This window comes from Gekko japonicus, unplaced genomic scaffold (genome assembly GCF_001447785.1).
Source record: "Gekko japonicus isolate JY-2015 unplaced genomic scaffold, Gekko_japonicus_V1.1 scaffold2879, whole genome shotgun sequence".
NCBI classification, from domain to species: Eukaryota; Metazoa; Chordata; class Lepidosauria; order Squamata; family Gekkonidae; genus Gekko; species Gekko japonicus.
In genome coordinates, this window is record NW_015170362.1 from 162,211 (window position 1) to 171,405 (window position 9,195).

Genomic DNA, 9,195 nt, shown 5'->3' on the forward strand with positions numbered 1-9,195 from the left:
ACTGAAGCATTAACAGAAGGGATGTTTAATTTCTGGTGTAATATATATCTACAATTTGTTCATGTAGTAAATAGAAATCAGTCCAATTACCTTCTAGCTTTTATTTGTAGCTATAATGGAACAGATGGGGGGGATCAATTAAATGTGCATCTCTGGAAATGCTGCAGAATCATTGCAGTATTGCAAATAGTTGAATAAGGCATAACCCTGCCAAACTTTGAAGTTTCACTGATTACCAGTGGCCAACCCCATGCCAGAATCCCTTTCATTTAAACCAACAGGACTTAAAAAATCTTAACTTTGGTTGAATCATGATCCAAGTGTGTATTCTAGGACTTTAGAAAGAATTTTTAAAAGTCACAGTATATGTTAATCTAGATATCTAATAGCCAAGTTGCCCCCTCCGTGCGGATATCTAAATCCGCACATCAGGGGCACTTGGGGGGCAGGGAGATTTTCCTGTACACTTGGAGCACTCCCCAGGTGTGCAGAAAAATCTAAAAAGTTGAAAAAAATATATGGGGGATATTTAAATCCCCCCCAAAGAGTGTTCCCTGCGCATGCGCAGAGAACGCCCTGGCAATTGTCTCGCTGCCGTGGGGGAGGAGAAGTCTTGGGGGCAGCGGCTCTGAGCTACTCAGGCCTTACTGCTGCCAGTGCTGGGGGAGGGAGGGAGGAGAGGACTTGGTGGACTTCAGGGCTCCTCACTGCCACTGGTGAGGGAGGTGGGAGAAAGCTTAGTGGGCTTCAGGGCTCCTCACCACCACTGCCACCAGGGAGGGGGTGGGAGAAGGCTTGGAGGGCCAGTGACTGTGAACCGCTCAGGCCTCACCACCACAAAAAAAAACGGAAGGGTTGAAGGCTTGGCGGGCCTTAGGCTTCGCTGCTGCTACCGGGGGGGGGGAGAGGGAGAAGGCTTGGTGAGCCTCATGGGTCCGCCTGCTGGGCTCATCTGCTGCTGCTTCCTCCTCCTGAGGAGCTCCTGCTTCTGCAGGAGGGGAGCCGTGGGGAATACTCCCCCACCCACGAGTATTGCGGGTCCCCCTTCTTGTTCATAACTAATATGAAGATAGTTTAGGGAGCAATCTTAAGCAGTGTTCCCTCTAAGCTGAGTTAGTGTGAGCTAGTTTTTTAGCCTCTGGCTCACACATTTTCATCTTAGCTCAGGAAGGATGGCTCCAGAGCAAGCTAATTTATGCAGTAGCCAGGAGCTCTAGCATCCAAATATACTTGCTATGTCCTCAGACCACTGCCAGGTGCCAGCCAGAGGCAGCCAAGCTTCGATCCACCAAGACAATAGGGACTAGGCTCCTGAACTTCCAGTAAGGAGCCAATAGAGACATTGGTAGGAAGTTTAAACCCGCCAATAGAACCAAAGGGCGTCCCTCCCCATATGTATATAGTTGGCCGCCCGGCCGTTAGTTTTTGTTCCATATGTGAAGTACTAATAAACGCGTCTTCTCCTATGTCGTGGTCCGAGTCTTGATGTATCAAACCCAGTACTTTTCAATACTCATGAGTAAGCTGCTTACTAATGAACCTTTTGCTCCTGCTCTTTGCAGGTATGCATCTGCAGAGAGCAAAGGTAAGACATTCAGCCAGGAGAAAGGACCAGAAGGATAGCTGCTTTTCAAAAAAAGGATCAGAGCAGGAAGATGTGTGATAAAAAGGTGGCATAGATTGTACTGTTGCTGTCACTGTTGATCCTCTGCCTTGTTCTGAAGAACCTACAGAGCAACCAGCATATGACTGTAGGGGGGGGAAAGCACATAGTAAAATCAGTATATATTTTTCTGAAAGATTTGTCAGATAAGATTTTCCTCTGTATGGAATCCCTGTATTTCACCATTTATGACTTCTGGTTCATTCCACCGAGGTTTGGTCCTTTGATGAATTTGAAGCTGAGGTAACAAGATGGGGCAGAGAATTGCCACAGGAATAGGATGGGGTGCCAGGATATGCAAGAGAGAAACTAATACATCTTGGTTTCAGGCTAGGAAAGACTTCCTTGAAGGCTGCTTTACAAGTAGTGTCTTTCTGACACAGGACTATTTTGGGATACATACATGCAAAGACCGTGTAGATGCCTTCCCAATTTATACATGATGAGAAGATGCTCTTGGCAGCAAGCTCCCAATGTGTACAAATAGATGATGAACTCACTTCTTATGGATGAACGGAAAGCCATAGTGTTCTAGAAACAATATGTCACCATTATGGAGGACTTTCAAGCAACCTCTAACACTGTATAATCACAGTATTTTTAGAAAAAATATTAGTCATATGAGGTTTAATATTTTTGTGAATTTGTGACTCATGCAGAAACATGCAATTTAAAATACTTCAAGTTCAGCAATTGATATGCGTCAGCAACTCCTTTTTCTATACTAAATCCTGAAAGCAATTACCCTACTGCTCTCAGTTATAATGAATTCCTTGAGGCAAGAAACAGATTTCAGATTTAGAATTGTGCTTCCCCCCCCCCATATTCTTCCATAATAATAAAACGATCTCTCCATCCATCTGTGGCATGCATAACCCACCAAAAAATGCAGCTAGGAATCTCAAAACTAGCCACTGGCTTCAGGATAGTCATGGAAGCTGCAGTGCCAGCTGTAAAGGGAACCTGAACATCCTGGGCCATGGAATTGCCAGAAACTTACACATGCGTGCACGTCTGCATGCACACACACATTTTGTGCATTGAAAGGAATGGTTGTCTCTGGCAGGCCCAACATAAAATACAATAAAGTTGGGCATTTGAGAATTGGACACACAGTTTAGAGTGATGATGGGAGCTGCAGTGCCAAAAATGAAGGGACTCGAGCCATCCTGGCCTGGGGAATCTTCAGAAGCCCACTAATGTTATTCTTAATGGATGCAAAGGTGGTTTGTGGCAGACAATAAAGCTAGGATCCTCAAAACTGATTACTGACTTCAGTTTGGTGTAGTGGTTAAGAGTCTGGACTAGTGGTTAAGAGCGGCAGACTCTAATCTGGGAGAACTGGGTTTGATTCCCCATTCCTCCACATGCAGCTGCTAGTGTTCTTTGTGTTCTGTCATAAGTTCTTTGAGAGCTGTTCCTCTCAAGAGCAGTTCTCGAAAGAGCTCTCTCAGCCCCACCTACCTCACAGGGTGTCTGTTGTGGGGAAAGGAATTGTAAACTGGTCTGAGACTCCTTTGGGTAGTGAAGGGCGGGGTATAAATCCAATCTCTTCTTCTTCAGGATGATCATGGGAGTTACAGTGCCAAGCATGAAGGGAATTAGAACATCCTGGCCTAAGATATCGACAAAAGACGCTGCCCCAATATTTGCAGTTAAGTTTGTTTGTGGCAGGAATAGCTCATCAGAAAAATTAAATTAGGGGTTTCAAAATTGGTAACCAGCTTTAGGATGATCAAGAGATGTTCAGTGCCACAAATGAAGAGAAGCATACCATCCTGGCACAGATTATTTCCCAAACATTCCTCTGGCATTTGCAATGAATACAGCAGTTTATTTATGATAAGCCAGCAAAGGCAAGCAGCATGGACAGGGAAGGTAGCAGATATTCCCTTTCTTACAAAACAAATGGGGGTTAACATCTTTTCTGACCCATCAGAGCCTGTGTGGCGTAGTGGTTAGAATGTCAGACCAGGATTAAGGAGATCCATGTTCAAATCCCTGCTCTCCCAGAAAAGATTGCTGGCTGACTTTGGGCAAGTCACTTGCTCTCTGACAGACCTACCTCACAGGGTTGTTGTGAGGTGGAATGGAGGACAGAAGGATGTAAGCCACTTTGGGTGCCTATTGGGGAGAAAGGTGGAATAAGACATCTGTTATAAATCTAATTTTGCCTACAGCTTGCCAAAAACAGCTCTTGCTTCATCTAGTAATGCTGGAAATCTTTTGACAGTAGGCAAAACTGCTAATTCAGTATTCAGACTATCGTTAAATAGTGTGACACCCCCCCCCCCGGGCGCGGGGGGGGGGGGGGGGGGGGGGGGGGGAAGAGACGCCGCGGCCGGAGGCCTCTGCCTCGCTGGGCCAGGCGTTGGGGTGGGTGGGAATTCTCAAGAGGGAAATGAAGTTTTCAATCTGTATACTGCAAAATTATGAACTTTTAGACATTTAAAAAAGAATTTTGTTGAACAGGTTCCAGAACTCTATTCTGGCGCGTTCCCCCAGGGGGAAAAAATATGCCCTGGCTATTACATTACAAAGGAACTGTGTTATCACCATGCACATGTATGTGTTTATGGTGCCATGCCTCCATATGTCTCTCTACAGAGATGCTCGATTTAAGTATTTCATTATTAAAGATAAATACTGTAAAAAAACGTTGCCACTCAAAATATTCTGGTTTCCAACTTGCCCTACTTGGGCAAGATAATAGAGAGGGCAGTGGCAATTCAGTTACAGGGCTTCCTGTATGATGCTTCCATTCTGGACCCCTTCCGGTCCGGCTTTCGCCCGGGTCATGGGATGGAGATGGCACTGGTTGCCCTCACAGACGATCTCCGGAGGCATCTGGATTGGGGTGGGTTGGTACTGCTGTTGTTGTTAGACCTGTTGGCTGTGTTCGACACGGTCGACCATCAGCTACTGATCCACTGCCTCACTGATGCTGGAGTCCAGGGACTAGCCTTGCAGTGGCTTGCTTCCTTTCTCCAAGGTCGAGGACAAAGAGTGGCACTGGGGGATCAGCTGTCCCGAAGGCACCCACTGGAATGTGCTTGTAGAGGACCCTATGCTCTTCAACATCTATATGTGCCCTCTTGCCCAGATTGCCCGGAGGCATGGGCTGGGATGTTACTAGTATGTGGATGACACCCAGCTCTACCTGTTGTTGGGCGGTCAGTCCCACTCCAAACTGCAAGATCTAGACCGGGCGTCACAAGCCGTGGCTGTCTCTTAGGCTGAGACGGCTAAAATTGAATCCAACGAAAACGGAGGTCCTGTGCCTGAGTCGGAGCGGTCCGAGAGCAGGGATCCCACTCCCGACTTTTGATGGGGCACCACTGGTGTCAGCGCCAGAGGTTAGGAGTTTGGAAGTGCTCCTAGATGCCTCCTTAACAATGGAGGCCCAAGTAGCAGCCACTGCCAAGTCTACCTTTTATCATCTTCGACAGGCAGTTGGTTCCCTTCCTCAAACGCAATGACTTTGCAACAGTGATCCACGCGATGGTCACCTTGAGACTGGACTACTGTAATGCCCTCTACATGGGGCTGCCCTTGTCTCAAATCCAGAAGCTGCAGCTGGTGCAAAATGCCGCAGCCAGGCTTTTGATGGGACTCCCTATTCGGGAGCACATCCAGCCTGTGCTAAAGACATTGCACTGGCTGTCTATAGCATACCATATTCGTTTCAAGGTGCTGGTTCTTACCTTTGAAGCCCTTTATGGCCAGTAATCTACATACCTGAGGGACCGCCTTTCCCCACATGTACCCCAGAGAGTGCTGTGATCATGGACCCAGAGTCGGCTGGCCCTTTCGAGTCTCAAGGAGGCCAGGCTAGCAACAACCAGGGCCAGGGCTTTCTCGATGGTGGCTCCACTCTGGTGGAATGAGCTCCCGAAAGAGACCAGGGCCCTGTGGGACCTTTTGCAGTTCCGCAGGGCCTGTAAAATGCAGCTTTTCCACCAGGCTTTTGGAGCTGCAACCACTACTAACAACTGACAGCCTATGCTTGGAGAGCCCTGTTCCCCTACAGCCTGAGCTAACCGCCAAGATAATCTAAGAAGACCAAGGACCCGACTGCAAGATGAGAGAACCAAGTAATAACATCGCTGTGAAATCATCGATACTAGCAATTTATTATGTCTTATGGTTTTAGAATTGTTCATGTGTATTAATGAATGTTGTTTAATTTTTAATATATACTATTGTAAATTTTATGCTGTTTTTATGTAAGCCGCCCTGAGCTGGCCTTGGCTGTGTGGGCGGGATAGAAATTTAACAAATCAAATCAAATCAAATCAGAGGAGCCTGAGGTCTTCCACGTTGCCTGATGGAAGGGCAAAGACCCTTTAAAAAAATGCCTGTAATAAAGTGCCATTGTCTGGAACTGCCCATACTGCCTTTAGCATGTAATCAAAGAATTCAAGGCAACAGACAAACTGAGGACCCTTTAGATGATCTCTTAAGACCTCTAGTATCTAAATTAGCTGAAGCTGATGATCCAGGTTTTGTATCCAGTTGGTAGTTAAGATGGGGGGGAAACCACCTTTTTTTTTAAGTACCCATAGGTACACTTTTATTAATTTTTTATAATCTACAAACAAATCTACACACTACAGGCACTCTACTACATATAACGTATATACCAAGAGTGCAGTTACATTATATGCTTATATGCAATTACTTAATTAATAAAACCACTATATCAAACACTTTCCATTCTTCTATCTTCTGTGTTCTCAAGTCCATTGCGCTATCCTTGCCTAATCTTCTATTACATTTGCATTATATCGATCATAAAACTTTTTCCGTTTTTTGAAATGTCCACTCTTTACTTAATCTCATTTCTAAAGTCAGTTTATCATTTTCTGCTGTTTCAAAAAGTTTATTCACAAACTCCTGTTTTGTTGGTATCACCATAGTTTTCCAATATTTGGCATATAAGATTCTTGCAGCTGTTGTCATATAAACAGTCAAATACCTATTCTCTTTTTCATAATCATTTGGAAATATATTCAAATCAAGACCTCTGGAGTAAATGGAATCTTTGCTCTTAGTATCTTCTCTATCAAACTATGGACCCATTTCCAAAACTTTTTAGTAACATCGCATAGCCACCACATATGGTAAAATGTACCCCTTTTACTCTTACATTTCCAGCATTTATCAGAACAGTTAATATTTTGCTTAGCCAGTCTGTCAGGTGTAATATACCATCTATAAAACATCTTGTACATATTCTCTTTATATGTTATAGCATTAGTCATTTTAATATTTTTCTCCCAAATCTGCCCTCAATCTTCAAGATTTATAGTATGCCCTAGATTCTGAGCCCATACAATCATATTATTCTTCACATTTTCCTCTACCATTGTATCATCCAACAAAATTTTATATATTTTCTTTATCATTTTACTATCTGCTGTTAAAATAACATTTTCCAGTTCGGTTATTTTACCATTAAATCCCACTTTTTTGTCCTTCAAATATATTGATTCCAGCTGTACTTTTTGCCACCAGGACAGATGTTCTGGTAGCTTAAGATTGTCCTTACTGTCCAAAATGTCCTGATACCTCAATATTTCTTCTCCTGTATAAACATTCGGCAGCGTAAAGGCCTCTAATGGTGTTATTAGTCTCGATCTTTTAGTATATTTTTTTTTATTAATTCCATCCCAAACTTTAAGTAAAGAGGCTCTCAACCAGTGTTCCCTCTAAACTATGGAGTCTTGTGAGCAAAAATTCTACTTTCTGAGCTCCTGGCATTAAAGTTGTGAGCGATCTGGCCACTGCAGAAATTAGTTTGCTCTGGAGCCATCCTTCCTGAGCTAAGACAAAAATCTGTGAGCTGGAGGCTAAAAAACTGTGAGCTAGCTCACACTAACTCAGCTTAGAGGGAACACTGCTCTCAACCAATGCTGTTTAAAATACTTTTGGGAATTTGCTTTCTCATACCATAAAAATGGACATGATTTGTTACTTGGATGGGAAACCACCTTTTTAAATCTCCTGAAATGTTCTGGCTGGAAAGGCCTAGAAGAATTTTCCTAGGAAAGGCCTAGGAGAATTTCCTGATCATTTCCCTTTATCAGTGTTTGTTGCTATAGATCCTATGGTTGAAAGGAGCTCCTCCACCCTTGAACCTGACCCTAGTGGTTAGCGAGAAGGGGAACATCTAGAATGCGCCTGATGCTAGCTAGCATCTTTAAGGTGCTAGTATCGTTATGGGCGAGATAAGCCACAGACACCACTTGGCCAGGTACTCCTAGCCATGGAAAGGCCAACATAATTCCCAATTGCATACCCATGGGGTTGGGGAAGGCTCAGGCCTGACTAAAGGCCTGCATCCTCCACTCTGTGGAGGGACAGCTGTAAAAATGCAGGGAAACCTGAACAGCTGCCCTATTGGAATTTTTCAGACTGTTGAACCTGCTGGGAAAGGCCTCAGAGAGGCCGGGGGGGGGGATAGAGGGTTTTAAAAAAGGAAAATAGAGATGTTTATTTTAAATAACCTTTCAACATACAAACTAGGAAAACATTTTCATAATTTCAACATTCAATATTCAAAATTCACAATACAAAATATAAAATACAACACAAATAACCAATTACAATCCAACATCAAAGTCTTACAATGCACCAATTCACTAATTCCATAATTCAATATTAACAAGATTTAACAAGAGTAACCACTTTAGTAACATTAGTAGTATTAATGACATTAATGATATTGATAACATTAATTACATCAACACCATTAATAGCTTTAATGACACTGATAACATTAAGAACATTAATACCCTAATCTAACCTACCCTTTCCTACAAGGAAAGAAAGAAAGGATTGTAAGGAAAGATTACCTATAGGACCAGAGGATTAACTTCTTCAAACCACTGCCACCTTTTCCACCATATTTCCCTTTTTATGTTTTTCTCTTTCCATATTCTAATTCTGTATAATGATCACAACACCCATGCAATTGTTTCTTTTATATTAACCGGGGTCTTTGAACACGCTTCTGTATGTCTGTTTCTCAAAATTGTTTGAAGCATAACTAAATTCAGCTGTGGAATGATGCCAGCAACGACAGAGGCCCATGCCACTCTCCGATGCCTGAAGCCTCAGGTGGGAGAGGCCTGTCACAACGGTCTCCCCTTCTTTCTAAAACTGGCAATGGGGCCCTTCCTCAAAGCCTTTCCATCTTCTATAGCAAAATGTTGAGCAACACCAAGACAGCAGGTCTAGGCTTGGTCCTGATAGGTCTATGCTGGGCTGGTCCTGTTGTTGGGGGTTGGCTGTGGGACGACCCAAAGCTTTAGGTCTGCCAGCACTGATGGTGGCTTGTGCTGCTGTAGATGTATCTGCTATTGGCCAGTCACCGATGCCTGAAACATCAGGCAGGAGAGTCTCTTTTTTTCTTTTTTAAGGCTGGCGATGGGGCCTTTCTTCAAGGCTTTTCCATTTTCCGTACCAATAAGACAAGACTCTCCATACCAATAAGACAAGAAAGCAGGGCTATCAAAACTGGAGGGTCA